Below are 7,381 nucleotides of genomic sequence, written 5' to 3' on the forward strand. Positions count from 1 at the left end.
GAACCAGACAGGGCCTTATTTTCCTTCGCCATTCTGTGGCAGGCGACGGCCGCTTCGAAAATATTCGCCGATCTGTTGAATATTCATGAAATTTAATTTTACCGCCCGTGCCGGAGGGCACATCATCCAGGTAGCGGTGAAAATGTTTTTTTTTCCGGCTATTGTGTACTCGAACGGATTGACCTTGACGTTTTCTGTCAAAATATCGTACGATGCAACTCGAATTATGGTCGATATAGTGCGGAGTACTCTGACTGTGGTCAGGAAAAACCCAGGCCAGTTTCATAATCTCCAACATCCATATCCAAACCATTTCTGATCACATGAAACTATGACTTGCGAGTAAGACGAGCCACAAGACAAGCCCAAGACACTAGTGAGAAGTGTGGACCATCTTTTGGAATCAATAACGTGGGAGCTCAGTACCTCAATATCAGCCTGATTGTTGAAATGTACCGCTAACTAACTTCACTTGACAATTGAAAACGATTCGTATTTGGAGACTCACGACTCTAAATCAATCGTGCATTCGGCCAGAATGGCTTTCGGTAAGCGCGTATCGAGCGCTCCAAATTGAAGATGAAAAACGGCCATTCCTGAGCTCTTAAATGGGGGGCGTAAAGAGCCATCGGCAATAAATGTTTTGCCCATAAATACACCACGCTCGTACCGATATAGCGGGATTGCAGGCTTGCTAGGAGCCGCAAAAAAGTCCAAAAAATCCCATCAATTCTTGTCCGCTCCAGCAGTTATCGAAAGTGAACCCCGCCGCTTAAATCAAACATGTCCGGAGCAGCAAAGTATGATGTAGAGTAAATCGAACAAATAATGCCCTACAAAGGTTTAACTACCTCTGGGCGATTTGAAGGTTTATTGTTCGAGTTTACGCTTTGGTTTTACTTTCACACTGACTGATGAAATGGTTCGTCAACATAATTTTCTGGTGTGTTTGACAATTGCATAATAATATGTCATTGCTTTCGTATACGCTCATAATGAGTGTAGAGATTTTCAATAAAGACAGTCCCGTTGATTTTTATATGGGGTGTAGCCTAAATGTGATATTTTTCGGTAAAGATCTTGGACTTCAGCTTCGAAACTTTTATCTTGTCTTCTGTTATTTTTTATTCCTTCGGTTCTGTTAGATAGTGAGTTTTTCATTGACCTGAGCTACTTTCACGATGAGTAGGAATGAACTACAGAATCAGTACTTTGAAGTTTAAGTAATTTCTCCTCAAAACCACCTATGGTCCTGGTGTATCATCCCTCTACAGCAAAACTTGAAAGCTGTTGTTCCTGGCAAACAGCTCGGCATTGTATAAAAGCCTCTTGCTGTGTGTAGTCAAGCTTTCGTTATCATAGAATTCAGAGATATTTTACAATCATTAAAAAAATTACTTCTTTGGCTGAAAAGTAACGTCCATGAGATCATTGTATGATACAAGCGATGTCCACCAAAAATATCCTAAACGATTTAACCGACAATCTCTTTTTTTTTTCAGCCACATCCATCTGTCCACAAGCATTCCATTAAATTAAATATTCTGCTAATCAATTCGATGAATCTCAGATTCCAGGTTATCAATTACTCAGTTCTTCCATTTGTCCTTGTAAAAATTGAGAAATTTGACAAAAACCTGCCGCTGATCAACTATCCTTCCCAACTCGACTACAATTTTATCCACATTCACCTTGAAACTATCCAAGAATCAAAAGAAGTAGATGATATATCAGAATCACAACGTAGCCATTTAAATCCAGCAGAATCCGTCGATATTCCAATGCATATGTGCCTTCTTACCGCACTTGAAACCTGGCTTGTCCTGGACGATCGTTATTTGGCCAGAGATAAATGGCACACCCTGTATAGGTACCAGTTTTGAAGTAGAGAAGATATATCTCAATAATTGGCTTCGTATAATCCCACTGAGGTGTTTCAAAGCATAATTTCAAACAGTAAGCTCGAATCTAGTAGGAAAATGAAGGAAAAATCTAGTTTTTCTGAAAACCGAAACTTCTTCGACAGTCGAAAAATTATAGAGGCAATTTTTTTCCTCCATTGTCATAATTTCGTCCAGTAAGCCATCATTATTGATACTAGAACATGCTTTGTTGAACAAAAAAAAAATTACCTTGCTCTCATCTCAGTAATCCATCATCTAACAGTTAATTACAAGATATTCGAACGGTGACTGTCGCTCCTCATATCGAACCCTCTCTTCTCAAACGGCGAAGCACCCAGAGAGATCGCCCAACGACGCCCATTCAAATCGCCCGCCCGGTCCACGCCAAAGTTTCGGGATGGTTCGCAAACTTCAGGAACGCGACTTTGTAACCCACGTCAACGGCCGTCGGACTACCCGTGGACCTAGCCGTGAACGACTGGATAACGTCAAGCGGCTACGCTCTCCCGAGATGACAGTTTGCTGCGCGTGCGTCTCTCCAGATGCCCTACCCAGGACGCGAAGAGCAACAGCGTGACGTTCTTTGGAGGGTTTTCTTGCTCGGGGTTGTCGAAGGCAGCATGAAAAATTCAGGAGGTCTTATATAGCATGGGATGACCTTTCTGGCGATTGGAAAGTCGAGGAGTTCGGGAAGGGAAATCGTACCCTAGAATTCGGATGATTATATGGCCTCGAGGAACATGCGATGTTTATGTGTGCCTCTTCTTTTATGCATTCGGGTGAGATGGATGGGGATCTTGTGGCGGGAAGTTGCCGGAGTATTTTTACTCAACGTAGATAAGTGGTGAGTTACAGGAGCTGCTTTTCGATTATCTGCGATCCAAGAGCTGTATTTTTTGTATCACTTGGCGTGTTTCTGAACTGAGTTACGATATCTAGTGACTCTTCATGAGGAATGGAAAAGATTCTGCATTATCGAAGGGTAGAAGATATAGCTGACCCAGTCAACGAAGTAGGTCTTCGCAGCTTGGGTCAAAGGATCAGAGGAAATGAAGAATCCAACACACTTGCTCTTTCATTTTATGGTTCTTCTCCTTTTCGAGTGTCTATCCGTTCCGGATGTTGGCAACCATCACTTTATTGGTAGCAGCTCGAAATAACTCTGCCAAGCTCTTCCTAAACCAGGTTCTCAGGTTCCGCACCCTGATATTCTTCTTCTTCTACCAGGTCCTCTCTTACCTACTACTTTCCCCTGGATTATATTCTGTAGTTGGGAGTATCTCTCTTCATTTCTCATTACATGCCCCAATAATTCGAGCTTTTTTCTCTTTACTGTGAAAATGATTTCGAGTTCTTTTCTCATTCTCTCCAGCACTTCGTTATTCGTGACGTGAGCTATTCAAGGTATTCTGAGCATTCCCCTATACCATTTTATGGTATAGAAAGATAATTCATGTCGATTCGATTGTGAAGATCGAAGGCATATAACAAGGCAATAAAATGATTATCTATTCAATTTCCACGCTCAACATGTCCACAACCCCTCCACACGCTCGCCCTTCCAACACGCACGAAAGGTTCCCCCGGCGACGAAACCAAATCGTCCATTCCGACCACTCTTTATAATTAATCAACTGTTCCAAAACTGACGTCGAGGTAGAGGCGCAGAGCGACATTATTGGCCTGTCGCTATATCGACATTCATTCGAGGTTTATCAGGCCAAAACCCATTGTAACGAAGTCGTGATCTGTTCTGACGCCGCGTCATGGAAAAAAAAGGCGAAATGATTTATAACGGGACGGATGGATTGGTTGTTTTGGGGGGGTGGAATGCTGATCGACCTGCTGGTGATTTTGCTTGCTACAATGGTTGATTCGTGCATAGGAAATGAAATACTCGGGAGAAGAAAATCAATGAATATCCAAGGAAGATTTTTTCGGGCCTCCAAGAGGCTTCAAGCCTCATTATCGTCTTCATATCCATGCAATGTGCTGAATAATTGGAAGAATATGTAAACAGACCTACTAAAGGAGCCCCAAGAGTTTCTATGTGTGGAGCACATGGTACATTTCAACGTCTGATTACAAAAAAGACATTATCTAGCAATGCCAATTTCGAGGTTCCGCACTAGATGATGGATAACCAGAAGCTGCAATCATATGTGTCACTGAAAACCCTTTTAAAGTAACTTGTACACTTCAAATGCTTCCAGTATCTGAGTTGCCATGCCAGGAATCACAAGTAATGCAGTAACTCTAAATGGCAAAGGGTTTACGTCCAATTTCTGATGATTATCATTGTAGATATTGAGCATCTGAACAGGTGAAAATGCAATTACTTACACCAACGGGCTTAAGAAGAAACTTAGGCGAATCTCTACTGGTCTGGTAGCAGAAATGGGTCTCCAAAGGAAAGGGAAACAGAGAATTAACCTTCCTTGCGTACAAGCTTCGTGGTAGACGACGCCAGGAGCAATCTACTGAGTTGGAAGAGGACACAATTTGACGACTGGTCGTCAAATTTGTCCCAGAAGCAGTAGAAACATCAGCTACTGAAGTGGTGGAATCAGCCCCTGGAAAAACAGATGATATACGACGCATAAACCACTTCAGAGGAGGAAGATTGTCATTTCGAATGATCAAATTTGTCCCAGAAGCAGTAGCAACATCAGCTACTCGAGTGGTGGAATCAGCTCCTGGAAAAACAGATGATATACGACCTACAGACCACTTCAGAGGAGGAAGATTGTCATTTCGAATGATGACAGCGATACCTGGAAGGATAGGAGTAGATGGATGCAACGACTTGTCACGTTGCTGCAAGGTATGCAAGTACTGCTGACTCCAACGTTTCCAGAAGAAGCAATATTTTCGATGCTGTTGTTTTTCGGCTTTCCTAGAATAATTCTTGACAAAACCTATCATAGTATCGAGAGATCTCACCCTCCTACTGAGAATTTCTCTGGGATGATGAGGTGGAATCAGGATGATGCACGTGCAGAACCTCAAACACTATTAACTCTATATCCCATGAAGATCACAAATGAAATTTTCCAAACATAAACCGGAAGCGGGCATCCTAGCGATTTTATGACTTTTTCCATCAGGCCCGTCCATCTGCTTTCGCCAAAAAGTAGCAATAAACATCGGAGTCCATCCTGCCACCGACTGTGAAACTAGCGCGTATCTTTTTCATTAAAAGCAAACTTCGCGGAGTTGATGGGCGACAAATTTTAATTTCGTCGCCGGTGTAGGTACGTTTGCGATTCCGGCGTTTCGTCATATATGAGAGATGATCAGAGGCGACATAATGGGCTAGCTGGAGATCCCGGTTATTGTATTAAATCCGATCCGGATGCTGATAGGTCCATGCATAATTCCTCTGCGGAACTGTGGCACGCGGGGGCTGTTTCAATTTGTATTTGTTCGAATTAATTTAAATGCATCTCGGCCCTGTTTCATTATTGAATTTCGGTGATGAATTAGACTCAGATACGGCCGGGAGTAGTTGTTATAGGATGATGGGGAGGAGGAATGTTTGATGAATATATTATTATTGCCTAGTTGTTTTGGAAAGTCCTGATTACCATCTACAACGAAAATATTGTGCTTTTAGCCTTGAAATCGAGCCACAAGAGATGAAAATTTAGAATCTAGGTGTTCAAAGAAAATCACATAACATTACATCATTCTTCAACTGAAAGAAATGGTAAACTGTTCTCGATATTTTCGAAATTTACCTCTGTGCGAACTCTGGTAAGTTTTCGGAGAATCTGCAAGTTTCCGTAAAACTGTTGACCGTTTGTTTCGACAAGAGCACATAGTGGCATAAATTCTAATTCAATGTACCCTAGGAAACCGCAATAATGTGGTGGCATGGACCTTTTAGACCGACTCATGCTGTCCGCTATTTGCCCTATCATTAAATTTTGCTGCCTCTTATGTAAATCATACAACCCTTTGTAAGCCTTCTGACGTTAACATTATGAAATTGTGTGTTAGCGAAGTCCGGTGAAGTTGGTGGGATATGTTTCCCTAATATACAGAGGGTGTAAGTCACACCCTAATTTTGTAGTAGACATCATACTAACACCCACGTCTAGAAAAAGTTCTACAGCCATAAAATGTGAATCTTCTCTGAGATCTGGGAAAATAATTGAGTGTTCATATTAACGTGTCCTAATCGAATTTTCTTTTGAATTAGGGATGAAGGAAGTTCGACAATTTTCACAATTTTTTTCCAGTTAATGATTTTGCACCGTATCAGCTTCAACCATTCTCAAATTTCCTGAGCGCGAGTGCGGAATAAAAAAGAAATTAAACCGCAAGCAATCCAAACAAACATAATATCCAGCCATCTCGTATGTTGATTCTGAAGTCACAGTGAAAATAACCTGAACATTTTCGAGGACGAAGCCAGACTGTAGCCCTGGAGAATAATTGGGACCTGCCACATCGCAGTTTTAATGGGAAAACTGATATCCTGATATATATTTCACGCCATAAATATAATATGAAGATTATAGGGGTCCAATCGCCTTGTGAACGCTTAATTAGGTGAATTATTAAAGGGTTCGGATCAGAACAAGTTTCCTACCCTACTAATTAAATCGTTACATCGGAAACAGTGACGTTCTTATCATAGGAACATAAAGGATTACATCAATAAGGAAAAATCATTGTGAGCCACCCTGAGGAATGTATTTTTGACTTTCTTGTTTCTTTTTTGAGCCTTCATCTCCCTCCGAAGTATCGACCAGTTCGAACCAAATGAATGCGATTCCATTTCGCTCATCGTATGATTTTTTTTGTTGGAAACAATGGTTGGAGGTCCAGAACTATTTTCACAGCAAAAAACTCCGATGACGGGATATTTCCACAACAAAACAACCCCACTCAGTGATCATTCATCCCTGGGCCTGAGAGTCGGAGTGAAATTGAATTCTATACCTCTTATCGTTCAGTTTATGTACCAATGAACAGGCTCAGATGGAAAATCGGTAGAAATAACCAAAAACTCATACAAAGATCTCTATTATGGCCATAATCTGCTTTCCACTTCATGGTTTAGTTTATCGTTTCACGCCTGAGTACTAATTATTTATTCATTGTATCGATCCTTGACTTCTTGCTGAATAAAATTCTCCCATTTACAACGTGATAATAAGTAGATTCAATTTTAGTTAATAGGTTTTGATTTTCACCTCGCACCTTATCCAAAACCAATTGAATTATGTAATTAAATAATATTGATGTAAAATCCACATATACTGTACAAATACGAGCGACATTGAATAGGTCTCACTGATAAAAAATTTGTCACATATTCACAATTAGGGTGTCGAAAATGTTTGAATTGAAAGCCCACGCTCGAGCCAAAACATCCCATTCTACCCAAAATTGACAACAACCTGTTCCTTTTCTCAGTGAAGAAGTAGCTAACAGATAGCTATTCAAACCAACAAGGGTTTTCCATT

The sequence above is a fragment of the Coccinella septempunctata genome, chromosome 5, assembly GCF_907165205.1.
Source record: "Coccinella septempunctata chromosome 5, icCocSept1.1, whole genome shotgun sequence".
Lineage (NCBI taxonomy): Eukaryota > Metazoa > Arthropoda > Insecta > Coleoptera > Coccinellidae > Coccinella > Coccinella septempunctata.